Here is a 23,357-nt window from a genome sequence, read left to right on the forward strand (position 1 = left end):
GTGGCAATTCATCGAGGGTTTGTTTTTTATACATTTTGGCCTAATTACAATTGTGTATTGTATTACGATGATATAAATTTAAAAATATTTGTATTAGTTTTAAATAGGTGGCTTTACATGCAATTGTATGAACACAAAAAAACAATTAGACTATAGTAATTAAAAATGTATACTTTTATATACTGACGTCCATAATTTTAACAAGTGTTGTAATTTAGTTGTAAATGTAGTTCTTGTACAATAAAGAAAACACTTTATTCGAAATTAAGTAATTAAGAGAATAAAAATAGGTATATTATTGATGAAAATTATTATTAACAAATATTTTTAGATAAGCTATATTTTGATTATATATGATTTCGACTAACTGTCATTAACCCATATTATTTTTAAGTCTTGAAATATTGTTTAGAACACCAAATTTCTCAAAAATGTAAAAAATCACGAGTAATTTAAACTCTTTTTGTGTAGAGGAAAACCACGTGACCGGTTTTCTCTGTACACAAATATTAATAATAATTTATAACCAATAGATTTAGTCGCCATGTGAAACAAAATGTAAACATCGTCACCGATTAACGTGTTGGGAAATCCGAAAGAGATAACAGCGGCACCCATAGGCAGTAACATCCAAAACCATGGCAAATCCATACCATGTTTGCGTACGCAAGGTTTATTTAAAATTGAAATACGCGCTACAGAAGATTTACTCGGATTATTGAATTTCGGCTATAGTGTTCGATTAACAGATTACACTTATCCCAAACAAATTCACAAAGTAATCAGTATATCAACAAAGGCCAATGTAATACCTAAATAAATATCATAAATAAACAGACGTACGTTGTGTGTCGCTCCTTTCGACCATTCCCATCCAGTCAAATAGCCACTCGAAAAATACGTTCATTGGAACGTTCATTTTCCGTAATTGGAAAATCGCAATTGATATTTTATAGATTTTGAATGAAAAAAACAAAGCACTAAACAATTTGACTTTCATTAAGTTTGAGAGTCAGCCATTGATCTTAAAAATGTTTTTGTTCTTATATTTTCTACGCTAAGACTGTTTGGAATGAGAAAAGCGTCCCAAGAGTTCAATATTATAGTATAGGAGAGGTGAAATAGTATTTTAAAGAAGACATTTAATGAAAACTAGCGAAAAATTCACTTTCTCGTGGTTCAATTATCTGCTCTGAAATAAGAGTTAAATAGAAAAAATTAGTATAGTGATTAGTTTGTTTATGTGACGAGGGTTGGGGAAACATGGATTGTTTAAATAGTCCCGAACTTTATTGTCCAAGTCTTCATAAAATAATGTAGTCGTTTCATCGGGGGATGGAACTACTGTTATAGTTCAAAACGGTTCAATTGGTTTGCTGGTACTCATAAATAATGTGATTAAACTATTATACGTATTGTAAAACCTAAAGGAAATTGGTCAATTATAATGGTTTTTGCGTTTATTATGATATATGATATAATAGGTACACGTCACGAGAGTCAAAAGCACTAAATGTATAAATCATGTCAAGTGTTACTAGGCTATAAGTATTTAAATAATATAATATACACCTCGACATTAAACTATGATACAAAAAATTATCGAAAATACCCAACTTTACAGTTGCGTAAAAAAAAACCGAACGGGATGTGTACCGCGTGTCAGCTAGAGGTTATGGGCAAATCAGCTCTATGATTAAACTGTACAAAGGATACATACAACATACAACACAGGTAAATCTAAAATTGATACTGATAAATTTCAATAAATTTACTTCCATCGTCAATACTAAATAGCATACTAAAATTCAATAGTTGTGTCCATAATTGATTTTGTTCAGATTTGTTTTATATTTATTTTACTAAACATTTATACATATGTATTAACAATCCGTCAACTAAAACAGTAGGTAAATTTGGTACATGGTTAATAATAAAAGTTTCACATGAATAATTTGTGAAGGAAGGTGTTCACTAACGGCACCTCGGATTTACAGAAAGTATTATTTTAAATTATTATTAGGGGAACCCGGTGTAAGACGAGACACCTAATATTAAATTCTTTGTACTATGTGCATTTTTAATAAAACTCTTTAAATGCTAATTATAAGTTTAAGTTCCTAAGTTGAAAAATTTTAATTCCATTACTGTAGTAATAAGAAAATAATTGTTAAAGAAAGTAATTTACCCAGTGGGCACAAGGCACTAATAAGGAGTAAAATGTAACAGACGGAGTCCTAACACATTTTTTTCAAACCTACATACTTTTTCCAATAAAATTATACAATTATAAACTAAAAAGAAAGGAAAATATAGAACGCTGACATTATGCCATAACATTTATTCTAATTTGTAATAAATAACGATCAGCTAAATAAAGCACGTTTTTTTTTAAATCATATGATCACTGACTGGATATTGAGGAGTCCATTTGTCGCATTTTACCTCATATAGTGCCCTTCTACGCCTCCCCCATAAATTGCACTAGCTTAAGAAAAATAAACAAAATATACAAAATACAGCGCTACATAGATGTACCTATCTCGGTTTCAGTGTATTTCAGTTCACGGCCAAACCGGAGTCAGTGTTTGTGAAATAATTCAATTTAAATGATAAAACTGTAAGTCACGGATTGTATTTAGCACTCAGTCATTTTTTTAAACTTGTTTTATCTGTCTATCTTTCTATCTATTTATCTTTAGATATAAATAAAAATGGATTTAATTTTTTCCACGCTCGTCCGATTCCCTTGAAATTCAGCATAAATATTCAGCCAGATCAGAGGAAGGTCAGTCTCCATATGAAAATCACAAAATATACCTCCTGGCCACAGAAAGTAAAAATACAAGGTTGTTACTAGTGACGCGCTCTAATGGATTAATATTCAATATACGTAATTATGTATAATATAACCTATATAAATAAAAGTGAAACTCATTGTTTTATAAAAAAAAAAAAACTTATAGCGGAGCGCTCTAACGGATTTATAATAAGGAATTACATTAACCTATAAAAATAAATATGAATGTTAATTATAGCTTTATCAGCCCGGGCATAGAGCGGGTACAACCCCAACTAGTATCTATTATGTTTAAAAATAATTTCTAAAATTATCGGCAAATTGGTCGAGTAGTTTTTGAATATATAAGCTACAAACATATATTTGGTTTTTAGATAATATAATATACTTTTTTTAATCGAGGCAACGGAAACACGACGATTTGATACATGCTTTTATTTCATCTACCCTAGTCCCTAGTAACCAATGGAATTATAATATAATTATATTATACAATAAAATACTAATTTTTAATACTAATATAATATTATAACATGTAACCTATTTATGAGCAAAAATAAATTTTTTTAAAATACGAATTTCGACATATCCTCTCTGAGTGCACCCCGACATGGTGGTACAAAGATACCATGTCGATTTCAAGACCATAGCTATCATAGTTTACAGTCAAGACACGTTGGAATATATACATATTCTATAAAGAATAGGTTGATCCGTATAACTGTATAAGTATAGTGTCAAAATTCGACGAATGTAACGAAATTCGTGAATTGTAGATTTCGGACACAATAGTACTCAGAAACTTTCATCGTCGGTTAAACTCATGAAGCTGCAAGAAGCGAATTTAAACCACGACGCCCTCCAAATTCCGTAAACTCTTTTACTCGTCACTCACTTCCTCTCTGCGATCGATAACGAAAATCGTTATAGAGTCGCGTCGTCGAGATTTTGGCTGACGACGTGGGGAAGCGAATTTTAATTTAGTGTCGCGGGGGTGTTCCGATAGGGTTGCAATGACGGTGTTCGTTGTCTACACGACGGGAACGGCCGCCACCGGCAGAAGTTTGCGGCGACCGCTTAAAACTTAAATGACATCTTTTAACAAGATGAATGTCGCCACCGGAATTATGTACATATATATCATATTATAAATATATATGCGCGTATGAGTGTGGAAGCTTCACAGAGGCAGCGGCGGCTGTACAACTAGAACTCTCCAGTATATTTACATATATATGTGTATATACAACGACGATGGTATATAATATAATATATTATATTATTATTATATATATATTATACTGGCCCAACTTTTGCCATTTCAACTGCATATTACATTACGCAAAACGCTCCTCTCGTCTCGTCCCGTCCGTCGGGGTATATACATTATAATATATGTGTATAAATAACACTCGACTTGTGTAAATGCGACGGGAGACCGACGGCTTACGACCCTCTCTCTATAAACGTATACGCACTCTACCAGCTCTCGCGGATCGTGCAATTCAGTCGATCAATCATATAATCATCACCACTTCCGCCGCCGCCTTAAAGCTTTTCGAAGCGGGAGCATATCATTTAACGTACCTACATATAATATGATAATAATAAAAATATAAAATAAACAACTTGAAGAATATAACAGTAGGTACCTATATACCTACCTAAATACCTACCTAAATACCTACCTATATACCTACCTATATACCTACCTGTATATTATCACACGGAACATTTGTGCGAGCATAGAGGTTTATACTTTAGTGTTGTATTCTATGGTGCGTACCCGTGGGCCGTGACATATGCAGTTATAATAATAATCAACTACTTTAAAAATCATTAATATTACTATTACTACACTGGTTAGAAATTCGATTATTATGAATCCAATTAAGTACTCCTAAAATACCCAAAATATTAGAATATTCGGAATAAAAAATAAAATATGTGCGTCATCAAAAATTAAAAACTTAAAAAATGTAAAAATATAATCTGTATTCAAAAATGTTGTTTTGCGATGATATTATCAAATTATGCAAGAAATTTATTTTCAAAAATCTTTAACCTTATCAAGTGAAGAGTGTAGACACTTAAATGGATCACCTTGTATATAAATGCATAATATATTCCATCTTGTTTTCGTGACAATCAAAACTACATTATTCATTTTTATTTTCCACTTCACCTCCGTATTATTTATTGTAGAAATGGTAAGTATGTAGTTTTATTTTTGTCTCTCGTCGTCTAAGACCAAAAGCTCTGCGAGAGTACAAACCCTACAACGAGACGACATACACACGTCACGCGCACCGTACACAGAAAAAACCTCTTTTTAACCACCACCACTCCCCCCTCCACAGAAAACCATTGCGTTTTCGATCGATTTCACTCGCACTCTTGAACGCAATTAAATCGACAATCGACAACATGCTACGATTTAACAACTAGAATTTATTTGTGTACGTTTCTCTACTGCATTCGTGCAAAATCGACGTTTTCGATGTCGTCCATCGCAATATATTTTATAAAGGCAATTTATTGTAAAATGTTTTCTGATAAACCAGAACAGTCTCACTGTATCCCCGTAAAAGACTATATGCAAACAAATAGCAGTTTTTTGTTGTTTGATATTCAGTTTTGACTTTTCGGTTGACTGTGACCTCAAAACATCATATTATTATTATATTGTTTTTATCGCAATAGTATTCAAATCGAATTCCATAAATGACCTTTCCCACGGTCTTTGTTCACACAAATTGTTGATTTGTTGTCTGTGAGGGGAGGGGGTCGATAATAATTACTTTACATGATGTTAAATATATTTCAGATTTTTAAAACGATCACCTTTCTAGCCATCCATAGATAATTCCCTCGTTTTGGAAGTTATTCAATTTACGAGCAGAAGATGTAATTATTAATTGTTTTACTGAGCCACCTACCATGGTACATAGTCCTTTTATTTATTTTTATTTTATTTTATTTTATTCCGTAGCTGTTCTATATTCGTATTGGATTTGAATATAATGTAATTTGAGACACGAAATAACAAGTTTTTTCATGCTTGCTTTAACATACATAATACATTAATATCAGTGGTGTAATATAATACAGTGGACGCCGCTTATAAGACTCCCTTTGGGACCAACACAAATTGAGTCTTATAACCAAATGTATCTTATACGCGAAGTGAGAAAAAAAATTAAATTACATATTTGTGAATTTTATTTTACTACATATGTTGCTTTAATTTTAATACTTTAATACATATTACATACTTATTATTCAATAAATTAAAAAAATTCTGATAAAAAAATTAAAATTTTAATACATGTATAAATGATTACATACATTAATAAAAAAATATGAAAGATGTACCTATGTATAATGTACCTATTTATTATTTATGAAAAAAAAAATTGTAATTTTGGTTTGTTTTGAATTATAAACTAATATTCCGAAAATATATTGGAAAATGTGAAATGCGATAAAATGTCATACACATATTATAATAAAGCAAAAAAAATCTATTTATTTCTAAATTTTAACCAAAAATGTTTATTTTTTACCATTTTTTTACGGAATTTGAGTCTTATAAACAAAGTGTTGAGTCTTATAACTGAATTTTTTATAATGTATTTGGATACGTCCGGACCGTTTCAGACGATTTTGAGTCTAATAAGCAACTTAACCTTATACGTTATACCCTTGTGTCTTATAAGCGGCGTTCACCGTATATTATATTCCATCATGCAATGTATAGAAAAGACATATTTATGATGGTAGGTTCGTTTGGAACTCGATTTTCACCCAATCGAATATCAGATTTTATCCATACATTATCTGACATTTTAAATATGATCGGAAAACTACGAAAGATAAACGAACCGTTACTTATACTATTAATCTTGTATACATCTCTAGTTTCCGTATTTTATTTCACTGTACAAAACATTAAGCCACGTCATAGAAAATACCACAATGGTTTTAACTTTGATATTTTACTCTTATTTCTTAGCTTCAATAATAATTATTGAATCGTTAGATTATCAATACTATAGATACACATAAAAATATGAATTGTATCCATGATAATAATTCATAATTATAAATATAGAAAGACAATAGCAAAATTAATTGATAAATAAATCAGTTGGTTCTTATAGCTCAGTTTCAATATTTATCAGCTATTATCAATGTAATTCATTGTAATGTTAAGTAATTGTAATTGATTGGCTGAATTAAATTAATAGTACAATACAATTATAATAGTATTTCATAGTGTAAAAACAAAAACGCTAGTTTATTTTGTTATTATAACCATAATTAAAGTTATTAGTTGATGACGACAAGCAGTACTCCTCTTCGTTCGTATTAAAAAATAAAAGTAATTACTATACCTAAATACGTTATCAATTAAAATATTATGTTCTTAATTTCAGCGAATTACTCGAATTACGCAAACCATTTATCAAAGTAACAAAACATAATTTACATCAAAAACGAAATAACTATAATCATAGGCGACAATTGGGAAGAGGGGGACACAAAGGGGCAGTTCTATTGAAAAAAATATATTGAGAGGGAAAACTTATCGTTTTAAATTTGTTCAGTAAATATTGTGATTAATATTTGTGCCCCCTCACACCTCAAAATGTTTAGCCTAGTGGTGCCTATCTATAGTAATAATAAATAGGCATAATACTACCACTATGAATAGCATAATGATAAATATGACGGAATCATCTGTTGGGTGTTTGCAGCACGCACTAAGGTATAGCTTATTATGACATTTTACATCGTTATATAATAATATTAAATTGGTACTCAAAAAATCGATTCTACGTCAGCGAACATTATTTAAAACAAAATGTTCGAGTTCGATGTAATAATGCTATTAAAATACATAGTAAAACATTTACATACCAGACACTCGGTCGCTGAAATGTTGTCCACTATTTGGAGGTGTTCGCTGTTCAGAGGGTTCAGTTTCTAAAACGTCTGTAGTAGTTGGTAGTTTGTTCCCGAAATAATAACGTCCGTTATTTGGATTTGTCCGTTAGGGGAGATTTCGCTGCATTATGTACAATTGTTTTAGATTGTTTCGACGAAATTAAATTTTACGCGACTTTCTATAACCCATACGAATAAAACAAATAGGATGAAAATAATTATTGAGTATATATATATATTATGGTATGCAAAAAATAGAGAACTATCATATTATATTATATGGCTATCACTATTATTATAATTATTATTATTATACAACTCAACGGGGAGAGTATTATTATCATGTCTATTGAAACCGTATCAGATATCTACCAGTTGTACGCCATTAGTGTTGGGCAACAAAATTACATTTCGTTTGATTTAATATTTGTATACAATCTTGATGGAAGACTATGCGCAGGGAGGAGGGGATGCCACAAAGGGTCCCTTTAATCATGATAATCTGAAACGGCAAATCCGATTTACACGCCGCCATATACACTACACAGCACACTCGGCCGTTTTGGATCGGATCCAAAATTATACGTTTCTGCACCTACGACACACGCCGCAGGCACAGCTCATAATAGTATAAGTCATCGAGCGCTCCCATAATACATCGTGCATTATATTATGTTTTAGTTATTATTATTATATCCGGTGTTAATTATCCGAATAACGTGACAACCGTTACCTGCTGTATAGTATTTGTAGACTGTAGTGCGGCGGCGTCCATGTAATTTCAGTCTAGCGGAGAGCGTGTTTCGATCGCGACGACGAAACGTGTTTTGCAGTGTTATTCCTCATAAACCTAATCAAAATATTGCGTTGTTGAACTTCCTCGTGTTGTAATCGCGTGTTTAACAAAACACGTTTCGATTTTAAGCAGCCGTTGCAGAAGTGTGTCCCAAGGCGTCTGTCTTCAACGCAGCGATTTCCGGAAAAACATTGTTTTGAAATGTGTTTTTAATGAGACGAAACTATTAGATTGTTTGCATCGATGTTACGAAACTGGGTAAGTGGTAACTGATAACTGGTATATGAATAATAAAAATATACGCCTTGAGTATAATTGGATTCTGCTCTCTGGAATAATTATGTTAGTCGATGATTGTATGCACCGCTTAATGGCCTCGCGGTTCAGCCAATCACAGAGCCAAATTTTTTTTCGGAAATCACCGTTATTACGATTTACGGCGGAGTGTGAAGTCGCCTTTAATCGTCGCCGTGACGTTGTAATGAATATTTACAGTCGTTTTCAAACGGTACATTACGGTTACAATAACCGTGGTAACAATATTTTTTCCATGAAGACTTGAACAAAGTGACCGAACTCGTACGGTCGGCCGCATGAAAACCATGTCGCATGTCACCCGGTAACGAGTCGCACGGTTAAACGGCCACAGGCTGCGCTGTAGTCGCTAAAATTGCTATAGTTGCTACTTTAACCCGTGGAAAATATGTGCATTATTTTGAACCATGACCCTTTTTTAAATTTAATAGATTATACGATTACGCATTTATACAAGTGAACATTATGCGTATATTTATCATACACATTTCTTTTATTATTGTGTAAGTGATTTATTAAATTGTACAATCCTTTCACACAATATCTAGTAATTTTAAGCCTACATTTCTGTGTTCACAGCAAGCATGGTTGCAATATACAGTTCAGTGGCGGATCCAAAGGGAGGGGGGAATAGGGTAGGTACCCCCCCCTTGAGTTTATTATATACAAATTTATTGCATTGTGACTTGTGAGAAATACTAGTTATATTCAGCGTTACGTATCGTTACAACGATAACTAGCTGAATTACCCCGGCCTCGCCCGTGTGTAGTTTTGTTTTTTTCATTTTTACAATGTATCTTCTCGGAACAATTCTTATCTGCACGACGGACAAAAATGATAGGTTGCAGGTAACTGGAAACCCGCGGGCCGCCATGAGCCCGTGCCGTGCAGCACAATACGTATTGGCGATGAATAGTTATAATTGTTAATTTTACTCCACTAAAAGGCAACATTTTTGAAAATCCCTTCTTATGGTTTCTGCAAAAATACGATAAAAACCTTTATACCAAATTTCAAGTTCGTACGTTGAGTAGTTTTTGAGTTACAGTGATCAGTGACTAAGTGGTGTTTGGATTTTATATATATAAATAACGTACCCACTACCCAAAAGAATTACGATGAACTGTCAATCAGGACATGGCATGACGATTTATTAACTACATCGTTAAGACAGGTACACTAATAAATAATAATGAAAACTTTATCTTATCTTTTTGTGTCTTACGCATCAAAGTGTATAGTGTGTGTTATAATTTCATTTTGTCATGTAATAATATCCAAATGAAAGTCGAATCCTATTTTAGAAATGTTCAATAAAAAAAAAAAAAAGCTAGCCTTGCCCTCGCTTATGAAATCACTAATCAGAGATTTTTAAAGTATATTTATGTTGTCGTTGATACCAGTTTATAAGAATTAATTCAAAATGTTGATATTAAAAAGTAATTTATTTAGCATGAATATACTCTGTTGGATACATTTTAATAACCCCCCCCCCCTTATAAATTCCTGGATTTACCCCTGATACAGGTTATAATTAAATGATTACATAACGGCTGCGTAAATTAATATCACAAATATGAATTGTTCTTGTTATGAAAGATAGCTGATTCTCTTTACGCTGATATTTTTGTTTTTATCATCAAATATTTAATTGAGAAATGGTACCTATATATATTATAGAGTTCGATACTTTGATCTCCTTATTCTAGTCTTCATGCTTTTTTAAAATGTATATATTCTTTACTCTAACTTATAGAAAATTATAGTAGTTATGAGTCAGTTATTGATAATAAACACAATTCTTCGAATAAAAATTATAAACTAAAAAAAATACATCAAACTTCGTGACATAAATGCATTTAACTTATGTTAATCGCACGCACTATATATGGATTAAAATAAAAGCGAGACTGGACGCCATGGAATGGAAAATGAAGAAAAATCTAATATTTCAAGACAAACGTGGGTATAACAATATAATGTACAATTTATTGAGAAACGATACGCTTACGCGCACACGTATACCACAAGGCTAATGTACCCGTAATTATTAATAGCCTCGTCAGGCAGCACGCTCGTCGAATAAAGTGGAAATAAAAATAACGATTTCGCCCTTCGGCCGGCTATTAACCAGGCTATACCTAGGTACCACCGCGGAATGGCTGTTCAGTGAAAATCCGAATATAGGAATTTCGATACCTCCAATACAGCTTTTCGGATCACGTTTGATAAAATACGTTTGACTCTTCAGAGTGCAGTGAACGGTGACTATAACGAGTATGGATCTATATACATATGCTATTAAGGGGAATTACGTATTTTTCACGTGCTATAATACTTTTATGGATTTTAAAAATAATTGTGTTGACAGGTAAAATGTTATACATTTTTCGACGTTTATTATTTCAGTTTGTTGGTGTAGCGACGAGTCATTTGTCAAACACGGCAGATATTATACAACTTGAAAGTCCAAAATTAGGCGACAAATTCAATGCAACGCATCTACACGCTTGAAATTGAAATAAACACAATTTAAAAACTTTTTGTATAAGAACAAAGAGAACAAAGGCTCAATTCAAAATTTCACATTTTTCTGGAGACTAAAAAAACTTATTTGTGGGAACTAAATATTATGATCACACTTATTCCACTAATGCTTATTTGGTGCCTTAAAATCAGTCAAAATCATTCATTAAAAAACAAATTTTGTATTTTTAAAACTGTGCAAAAATGGACTATCGTAAATAATTGATACAATATATTGATATAGGGATACAATTATTACCATTAGAGTGAATATTGACCTATTATTAAAATTAAAAATTAGGAACATAATGTGGGTTTTTCGTGATATTTTAATTTACATGAGTAGGTAATGTAATAGTAGTATATGAAATATCACAATTTAAAAATGAGTATATCACACTTTAAAATTATAGCATCGTGAAAATATCAAATAATGTCCTTCCCAATAGCAGTGGTGTAATTAAAAAATTTTTGGATTTTATTGGGGGGTTTGTGTACATTGTAACTGTAAGAAATAATTTAAAAATCCCCGTAAAATGTCAAATAATAAATTTTTTGTTATTTGTTTTTTATTGACTATGGATACATAATACCATATTATCATATAATCTGTTCTAAAAATTATGGTTGTTAAATATGAAATATATTAATTTAGATTAGACACTTATAGTATAGTTCAAAAAAATAAATAGGTATATCATAAGACATAAATACTACAATTTCTTGAAAAATTCGCACCGATTTAACTAGTGATGATCAAAATTGTGGGACTGTAAGACCAAGACCAAGATTAGGTTTGCAACACGAAGACAAAAACAATAAACCAACACTGCAAGACTTAAGAATTTTTTTTCCCCGAATTAACTATATTTAATTAGCTCATAATTTATTTATAACAAAAATAATAAGAAATTATTTTTATAATTATAAAATTTTATCAGTATTCGAGGAAATGAAGAATTATTAAAAAAAAGATAAGAAATTATTTTAATTATTATTACAAAATAATATAGCTGTTACTAATATTTTATTTCCCCAAAATCGATATAGATGTCGAAAGTTGCTGTCTTGCTATAGGATAATTTATGTCCATAATACACCTCTATTTTGAATCGAATACTAATATTCGATTAAAGACTAATAATTTCTGGAAGTCATTACGAATTCCAGAGGTATCATTTTGATTGTAAGTACTTTTTTATTTTCGTCCGTAGTTTACGATATTCACGATGCCGCCGTATTGCTCTATTTCCGTATTTGCATATTGTGTATTTAAACGTCCTAAACTGTATTGTATGCATAACATAATGTCATTATTGTCGTAAACTAGAAGTCTGTTGGTAGTACAACGAATAAAATAAAAACTAAATTGTTTGTCTTGTTTTATGTTTACTTTCAAATTATTAATATATTATACATATACATTGGACTTAAGTTTCATCTTAGAGGTCATAGCATAAAACCTTCATACACCTAAGACAGGTATTTAATTTTTTTTTATACATTTTGTGAAAATTAAGAGCCTTGCAAGAGTCTTGCTCAATATTGAGTCTTGGACCATGACCAAGACTAATATTTTGAGTTTTAGACTTGTTTTGATCATCACTAGATTTAACTGAATTATATATTATCATCAGCCATGGAAAAAATCATACATTATAACATTGCGTATCGCTGCCGAAGACCAAAAATGATGACTTACTCGTAGATTTGTAATATTATTATAATTATAAATATTTTTTTTATTATTGAAAAGGCTTTAACATCTGAGGTCACAAGCCTGGGTTATTTAAGAAGATTTATTACTGCGAAGGAGGATACAGGTTAGAAGGTTAGAAGTTAGAACACGTTGCAAGGATTCGTCATTAAAAACCCGGGTGGTCACCCATCCAAGAACTAGTGACACCGGCTGAATGCTTGATCTCAAAACGAGTTAGTGGCTGAGGCTAAACTCGGCGCCACACCAAGCCACTTGTAATATTATTATAAAAAGTTTAAAAATGAGAATGATAAATTGGCGGACACGCAAGGTCCGATACCTTTGTATTTGAACGTTTCGATTGTTTTTATTTTTATTGTTTGTAACATTTAAAATTAATATATTAATGCTCCAATCTTTCCATCCACCACTGCCTACCTGCCTGCGCACACATACACAATATATAACCAGCGTTAAAAGTTTCTTTTTCTAAAGTACCGTTCCGGACGGACGTGTAAAAGTTTATGTTTCGTGTAATTCTTAAGCGTAACAAATGGACAAGTCACGGTTTTTTTTTGTCGTATACATAAAAAGTCTCGGATAAGCTATTATATATTCGGAGGGGTTTCGGGGTTTACGGGGGGGGGGGGGGGCAAAATGGAACAGACGCTGCTGAGTACGCGAGTTACACACGCCACTTACGTTCTACGCACTGTTGTTATATTATATTATATGGAACAGAACGTTTTTACGAGGAAAAAAATTGAGCATATAAAACACGTCAACAATCTACACTCGTGTGTGGAGTTGTAGCTAGTATCATGTTAGTAAATTTTTTTAAATATTTTTACACTCTTCATTTTTGCGAGTACGAAATCGTTTTAGCCCCGCGCATATTATACTCGAGAGGCCGTATTTATATGCATGCGAGTCTAAGGTACCACCCCCCCCCTTCCTCCCGGTCTGGAAAATCTAATGTAAAATTAGTAAAAATATAGTATTTGTATAATAATATGTATGGGTATTAAGATATTTTTTTAAATCCATTTTTATGTAATTGCTATTAATATGTGTTAAAAAATGCTTTTTGTAGACACAGAGTTTCACCATAATGGTGGCAAAAATGACAAACAATGATGTGAACCATGTTTTGAGGTTCGAGTTTTGGGCATAATAATGTGGTGTTCAATTAGTTAACTATCGTCAAGTAATTTTAAAAAAATGTAAATACATAAAAATCAAAATTGACAAAAATTGAAAACCTGCCTCTTTTTTACTTTTTACGATTATCCATTGTTATTTTGAATTCGATTTCCTCCTATGATGTACTTAATCATTATTTTTAGGAGTATTAAATAAAAAAGGTATCAATGTTTTTTTGGCTTCATTATTGGTTTTAAGTTTTATTTACAAAAAATAAAATGGTATCAGTATCATCCTGTCATGGTATCAATATTCTAATGCACAATTTATTTATAAGCACCATGTTATAGGGCATAACAGTTAATGCGTGCTTGAAACGAAAAATATGGTTATAACTTATAAGTTATAAGTTATAAACCTAGATTTGAATACAACTTAAAACGTAGGTATTTAAGGGCAACTATGATTGAGGAAATATTCAATGAATTTATTCCAGCTAATATAAACAAATTGATTTAGAGTATGAAGCCATTGAATAATATGTTTTACAATATTTTATAAAAACAATCATCTAGTATTCTAGTATAATGCAAACTTTGGGCTGAAAAAAATAAATAGATGCTTCCTAACGGTTTATCATATATTTTATCTTTTTTCATACTTATATTAATGTATTTACTGTTTATATACTTATAAAATTCAAAAACATATAGGTATATGGGCAGAATGATATAATTTATTGTGATATTTTTCTGAAGTCAGCCATGTGGTATTTTTTCATTTATATTGAATTTTAAGTGTTATATATTTTAATAATTTTTTGTTTTTAATTGTTATAACCTTATGGTTTATAATACATCTTTTTGGACTTGATGCTATAACAATAAGTAGATACAATAATAAAATAGTAAAAAAAAATGTACTTTGAATGCCCCCCCCCCTCCAAATTTGTAACTGACTTAAAATCATATGATTAATGGCGCATTATACTTTATATTATATCGCTATTATACGATTATGACGTATGCCTATAGGTACGGCTGCAGACTTGGACAGGAATCCAGATCTACATAGATCTTTTTGTCGCTACCGTGGTCATATAATTGTTAGCGATATTTGTTATAAATATATAACCAAAACAGCACTAGCAAACCGATAAAAATGTTATTCAAAAGGAAATAGGTATTTACGATCTGTATAAGCCGTACGCGTAGCATAATTTTTCCGGCGATATTAGTATGCGATAACAGTAATATGCAGACGGCATAATAATAATAATAATAATATCTCTCCGAAGACGTTTGCCTCCGAGTGAAACACGCTCGCTCGGTGGCACTTTACAAAGTTTTCCGGCCGGCCATTGTTGTTTTCCCCGCGTCGACCAAAAATCTAATTACAAACAAATTAAATTTTTTTTTTTCTTGGCCGAACCCGTCGTCCCCGTTGTCCATGTACAAATAACAATATGGGTGGGTACGCACACAATGAAGTATCTATATAAATTATATACGTCGAGTCATAACTGTGAACACGAAGACAACGACAACCGTATACGAATAGCGCCGGAACGAAACTTTTCACCACTGAGAGAGGTGACAGGAGTCCTCTGAGAGGAACTTATAAAAATATAATAACTATCTCTGTGGTATCGCTAAATGAAGTTATGCGATGTATTATGACGTAATTGTGATGTCGGCCGTCGACCAAGGCATTACAACGACAGATAAAGCGATTTCAGCCTCGTCGTTTTGGAATCGGATGAGAAGTACAACTGAAAATTGTAATTTTAATAAATTACGGAGTTGCCACCGCAGCCGTAATGTGATAAATATACAGACCATATTGTGTGCGGAGAAGATTAATATTATACATAATGACCGAGAAGACTGAAAAAATTGGAACCGAACAAAAAATAATAATATATTAATTATATTATTTATGATCGCATAATTTTGTATAATTTTATTAGTGCCATAGACGGTTTGAAATATTCATGAAAGCATAATAGTAACACGGTTTTAATTACAATGTTCCGCTACAAAATAATAAGTATCACGTCTAAAAATCCACATTTTTTATGCACGATAATATGTATAATAATATTATACACTATTAATATATATGAAACAAACACATACAAAGACCTGTATATATAAGGTAACGATCCCTTTTGGTGCACGTTAATTAAGAAAAATAATTTGAAGCACACACGACTTGATAGGGTAATATAATAGGGTATTATTAATATACACGAATATTTATAACAATTTTAAATTATTATAAGCTTATATATGAAATAAATAATAATTCATATTTTGTTGATTATATATAATATACTATTAGTACCTACCTATAATCAATATGTTATTTTCGTATTTTTAAAACAATTTTGTCACAATACCTATAATAAGTCAATAAAATAATCAGAGACATGACAATAATAATTTTTCTAGCGTAAATTGCTTATATAAGGCGTTTTTATTCTATAGTTCGCTCTAAAAATCTTCACACTTCTCTAGAAATATTTTATGCCCACTCAGAAATGTGCAATATCAACTGTACTATGCAGTCTGTAGTCACTTCTATATTTTTCCTTTCTTAGTAAATAAATATTAATAACTCTACGTGTAAATATATTTTACTTAGGTACCTTCAATTCGCGAAAACCATAATATGACCTAATCATTATATTTTTATAACACATCCCATGTAGGTTTTTTTCTTGGGCGGGGCCCCGTATATGTATTTATCTAAAGCCGTTTACCCTCGAGTTGCCTTTTAATGTCGATAAATTAGTACATAATGAGTTTCCGAAATGATGTCTAAACCAAACCTGTGGGATAGGGGTACAGTAGTTTTTGATACGACAATATTATAATGTCTTCTTAAATTGTTTGTGGAAATGTTATAGTTGTTAAATTCGTAATCTAAAGACAAAAACGAGTACAGAAAGTATTACTAAGGTCAAACGCAACATACTAAGTACTACCTGAATACTGAAAGTAGTCAAAGCCCTCAGGTTTTAATTCACATATTGACGAAGAAAACCAATTTCGTAGTAACGAATGGAAAGCATGGAGCCAACTGTTTAAACGTTCGCAGTTTTATACACATAAAACTCTGAACCATCAAAAATAATTTCGTTGGTCCGATTGCAGCAAATTACTAAGAAATTAAAAATGTATCATAAAATTGGGCATCTAACCACATAATAATTATTATTAGCTAAACTATCATTGTCTAGAGAACTTCAGAAGAAGACTATTTGTTTGGCGTTCTACCTATTCATTTCGACGAAAAAACTATAGTGGACGATTATCTTCGATACCCAAATCAACTTTTCATATACAAAGAAAAAAATATTAAATTTATGACTAGCTCCAAAAAACAAATCAAACAAATCACTCATTATTATGACTATTATCACAAACCATCAACTAAAAAATATTTTGGCATCCAGCACCAAACCGAATCAATGCCGAACTCAAAATTGCATTATCATAAATCGAATACTATAACGAGCTTACACTTATTTCATAAATATATATAGTATATTTATCCGTACACAGTTTTAAGTAAGCCATGTCTGGTTTGACAGGTTGTTTTTAATGCGAAGGTCACGTGTATGCTACGCATATTATTGTGCATTCAAATAAGCGATCTGCTGCAGTTGCAATGACTGCGTCTTCTTCGTTTTCTTTTTCAGAAACAATGTATGGTCTACGACGTTCGAACATAGATGACACTAGTGATGAAAAACTATATGTATAATATACACGACGGTGCAGGTATGCACAGTGAAACATTTAAACACTCGTTAGGGATAAAAAGTTTCGTTTTAAACAAGTAACAGCGAGAAACTGCAGAGTAAATAATTAAAACTCGAGCGTAAAATAATGTAAATAAGAAGCTATACATTTTTAATCGACGTCTCTTGCAAACACTCTTAGCTTACCCTCATAATAATAAAATATAATATTAAAATATGATACTAGCTGTTACAGTCATTTGGATTGACCGATGTAATATGCACGGCGTTAACTCCTTAAACGATTAATATAATATTAAGTGCACTTAATAATGACGTGATAATAATTACCGGGTAGTCCATAAATCCGTAAGACACTCACTATTTCAAAAGCTTTTATAACGTTCTTGAGGATATATTTTGTATTCCATAATTTAAGGTAGTTAAAAACCAAATATTAAAAAAAAAAGTATTAGAAATATATATTGTTTTTTCTGAAACAATGCGACGTTTCCAGTGTAACGCTTATCGCCCTGTATACGTTTACTATTTCCGACATCGCGATTTATTACTATGATGTATACTCAAGTTTAAGACTCGATAGTCCCAAAACTCAGAATTTCAATATTGATATGCATGACGTCATATTTATTAAACGATGAGAAAAAAAGCGGGTGACCGTGCTTTGCGAATCACTCGATGTACGATATTATATTATATACAGAGATTATGTATTTTGTTGCCGAAACATCACAACAAAGTTTTACTCCATTAGTATTGGGCATCGCTGGGAATGGGGACGGGCATATATTATGTACGATAATAATAATATATAGTCCATAATACATAATGCTATTATATATTATAAATGTACATACACATAAGCGCGCTGCAATATCGTTCTGGCATAATTTCGTTGCCGCTCGAGTTTGCTTTGTTCCCGTCGGATCGAAACTATTTACGTCAATTTTGTTTCTATCTCTCTCTCTCTTTCTCTTTGTACACTGTCACTATAATAATGTGACCAAAAATGCCGTTCTACGACCGTGTGTCCCATTTGCATTCAACTCTCCGCCATGACGTGTTACGAGGTGTAACTGAAGTAGCCGACACTAATGTGTAATGACTTTTGATCTTAACGATATTACAATGTTGTTTGATTTTGATATTTAATGGCATTTTTTTTTTGTTACACTCTGCATAATACTATAGTATAATAATATTGTATTGTATGGCTGTATAAATGTAATGCACAATATTATGTATTTTGTAAAATGCAGAGAGAAAAAAATGCATTGGAAAAAAAATGAATTTCATTATGTCTCTCGCTCTTTGGCAGATGTTTGCACATGGTGTATCAACAATTATACAAACGAAATACGAGCTTAAGAAAACTAAGCATTTTGGTTTCATAATATTTTACAACAAACGACGAACACGCACATAAAAAATTATGTCCAAGAAAACACCGAAATTTACGAAATTTCCATATGTGTAAGTGTGATTGAAAATAAGTAACCCCTAAAAAAGATGAAGTCTCAGAAATTTGAAATTAATTCGTAACAACCCTAAATGTAAATATATAATATTATATTTTCTGGAAAAAACCAAGGATTAATAACAATGTAAATAATGCTGAAGGAAAATAGGACATTTTATTTTTCCATTTACCTGATGTCCTTCCCACAATCGCCATAATATTCCATTTATCAAGTTTCTTGATTCAATTAAAAACTATAATATTATGCTAGTCAGCTACCCATAAACGTTACTTTTTATTTTGAATTACAATGTATATTCCTGGTACACAGGATTCATAGGATAACTTAATAATCAAACGAATTCTGAAAACTATAAAATAATTCTATGTTTTCGACTTGATTAAATTCCTATAAAATAGTCTAATACCATTTGCAATAGCTATTTGCTCCCACGAAATTAGTCTGTAAATATTGTGCGCGCAGACGGGCGGGACGTATACAGAGGTACTTGTTACGTCGACAGTAGACGAGAAGTGATAACACACACCATAATATATAACTCTATTACAATTTAATACTATTATGTACATATTATATTATTAAATTGAACTCTAAAATATATGTTTTATAAATTATTTGCACACAATGGCATGTTATACTGAGAAACAATGAGTGCACTTTAGAATAATATCATTAGGTAGCAGTGTAGTTAATGGACCATAAGATAATAATATAAATATATAATTACATAACATGATATACTAACTTCTTTTGGTGTAGTGTCCCTATTCATTATTCGTAGGTAGCAATATTGCAGTCATTTGACATAACCGTTCTAGCCCAGTTTTAAAAAATAAAATAAACAAGAAAGTTAATAATGTAAGCAATTTTTTAACGAAAATATGTTGAAATTCCCAAACATAACATATAACAAATTATTTTTCTTATTCTTTTTTAGCTCGCTCGAGTATCCTTGAGAAGTTGAGATCGAAGTACAAAAGTTATTAAAAAAAAAGTGAAATTTCATTTTAAAAATGTTCATAACAGCGAGCACTATAGTGTTGTAGAACTTATTTCATACTAAAAACTATAAAACTTAGCATAGGTCAACGTTTTCATTGGTTGGGGTCTTGGGGATATTATATTAAACTCCCGGGAACGGATCCTGTAAATAATATGTCTTATACATTATTTAAAAAAATCGTTTACGTCAGTTTGGTCTTCTAATGCATCGGTACGATGTCATTCAGAATTTTCACAAATTTATTTTCCAAGGAATCTCGGAGACACCTACGCACGCATGTCATACACATCAGTGAGTGACAAATAATTGGTTCCAATTATCACGTATAGTCAATTGCAAAATCGTGTTTGGAGTATTCCAAAAGAGGTTAGTGTCTTGGTTACGTCTCTCTCGCTATTGTAATCCCACTATACCAAAAAAAAAAAAATGTCTGTATTTTGATTTTTTTTTTAGTATTCAAATATAATTTTATTAACTGCTGCTATTATTATTATTTTATACTGTCAAGTGTCAATACATTTAATAAATAGTTACACCGTCGCAAAACGTCTACGTTTTTTTTTCCGGTTGAATGTTGATTTTACACTTTTATATTTATATCACTATTCACTACCTCTCACTTCAAAATTATGGCACTTCTATTTTTTCATTATTTTGCTTCTTACGTTCCGCCTTGTAAAATGTTTAATACGAATCACTGCAGGGTCGTTTTGCTAACCTTAGACGACGTCTGTACACTATAATTACAGAGATGTACATTTTTTGTTTTGCTCCCTCACTGCTGAACAGTGTCGTCAATTTTTCGTCGTAGTCTTATTTCGTCGCACTATTCTCCCCAATTGTTAAAACAAATTAATTTCGTTATACGCTTTTACTACGATGGTACAATTAGCTACAAATTACAATACATTTTACACCGTGATATGCAGCAGTGCGTTTCATGTGCTAAAAACTCTTACATTAGTGCTCAACACAATAGGAAAATATGGAACTCCCAACAATTTCAAAATATGTGAAATCGTGTAAAATGAACTTAAGTAAATTAATTCGCAATTGTATACGGATAGTTTATGACATGAAAGATGTCAATAAATAAAGTACGTAAAATATTAAAATCCTATAAAGACATAAACGTACTCTATGCAAAAAATATATATCAGGTTCATAAAAATAAATTAGTTGTCGACAGAGTTTATGAAAAATAAACTTTTCATATTAAAACCTCATATTCAAATACCATGATATTATATAAGCTGTAAAAATAAAAATAAATCGTAATCGTTACACCCTCCTCCAGACAAAAAAAAAATGTTAAAAAATACTGAATACAATAAATACATAAAAATCTGTAATATGCGTGATGCATTTATATAAGCTAACATATAAAATATGACGTGTAAAATGTGCGATATGAAATGTTAGAGAAGTTTTCGATTGTGTCTTGTTCATTTGAACTTGTTTGTCTCACATATATAGCAATCAAAATTACATTTTAATAGATATAAAATAAAAAATCGTTAAATTTTGTCAGCCCTTAATGTGAGCGATGTCTATAACACCGTTTATCAAACGTTCAAAATTTAGAGTGGAATTTTATTTTCGATTTTCTTTTTGTGCAAAATTCACGAGCGCTTTACATTATACATAAAGCTTCAGAAAAACAATCATCACAAAGTGAATGAATGTCACCGTCGCCGTAGTGTACGAATACCGATTATGTAAAAAGTTTTTTTAGAAAAACAATACTTTTTCAAGTGGTATCGTCTGAAAGTATATATACCTACTTAGTAAGTATTTGTTACGACGACGGCGGCTATACGTCTTGTAATGTATAATTTCCTAACGGTCTGCCGGTAAAAGGGGGTGGGGGACAAAGTAGAGTATAAAGTGGAAAAAGAGCAGAACAGTGTGTACGTGATGTGAGAGAAGAGGACGAAGAGAAGACGAGGTAAAAGAGAAGTTTTGTGAAATCGATTTTTTTCACGAGTATATACATCGCGTACACCAGAATATTATACAGAAAACGATGGTCGTTCGACGTCGACTCACGAGAGTAGTTTTAGACATCTGTCCCGTCGTGTTGACACTTATAAACTAAACTATATAATATATCATATTACTTACATTATATTTTACTCACACAGGGTGTTGCAGGTGTAGACGGACAAACGCTAAAACTCTCGTTTTGGACTGCGATCGAAAACGTATTTACCGATTTTACAAACGCAAGTGTTGGTAAGGCGTTCACTAACGGGCGGTTCACTTCCAGACATCATAGCGTTCCGTAGTTTAGTATTCCGCACACCCTATCCGCACCCCCCCCCCCCCGTGAGCCGTGACACGTAAGACTGTCCAACATTATGAAATATATGGTACCCTGCACGCGTACCTGCTGCAATTATGGTAGGCACATTTACCCTTTTGAAATCCAGAGTTCGAGTGTCGAATGATGAAGACTTTCCCGGAGCGAAAGAGACGACGGACTTAGGCCCGGCCGTAGCGAATGAGAACAGAGACGATCGACTTTGGCCCGGTACGACTCGTCACGAATAATAATAATTAATATACGTAATTGCGGACGCGGCGGGAACCGCGATTAAATGAAATTACGTACGGGCTGATTAAAATATAGTCCCGCGAACTTTGCGAAACCATTTTTGCCGTCTCCGTAAATTGTTTTATCATTTACCCGCCCAAAGGATGATTATAATATTCGCGCATAATAATTATCACACACCTATAACAAGTATAGGTACTGTGCACCCGTGTGTGCGAGCGTGTGCATAATAATATATCCTTTTATAATCGCGTCTCCGATCCTGCGACTGTACCATAGGTGTATATATATATAATATAGAAGCTGCAAGCTCTAAT

The 23,357-nt window shown here is 31.8% G+C and overlaps 1 protein-coding gene across 3 annotated transcripts in view; it reads right to left on the bottom strand.

Moving 5' to 3' along the window:
* The window catches only part of LOC111034411, a 196,596-nt gene that overhangs the window by 123,732 nt on the left and 49,507 nt on the right, over positions 1-23,357 (bottom strand). The window contains exons 1-2 of one of the 3 annotated variants that reach the window (XM_022315634.1): positions 8,484-9,122; positions 7,724-7,929 (exon numbers count right to left, since the gene is read on the bottom strand). The exons of 1 other annotated variant lie outside the window; for it this stretch is intronic. The gene's annotated coding sequence lies outside the window, so the exon portion shown is untranslated. Of the gene's footprint in view, positions 1-7,723; positions 7,958-8,483; positions 9,123-23,357 lie in introns of those variants that run through there. One more of the 3 variants, XM_022315635.1, reaches the window with a different exon arrangement.

Source organism: Myzus persicae, unplaced genomic scaffold, assembly GCF_001856785.1.
Source record: "Myzus persicae strain clone G006 unplaced genomic scaffold, MPER_G0061.0, whole genome shotgun sequence".
In the NCBI taxonomy this organism is placed as follows: domain Eukaryota; kingdom Metazoa; phylum Arthropoda; class Insecta; order Hemiptera; family Aphididae; genus Myzus; species Myzus persicae.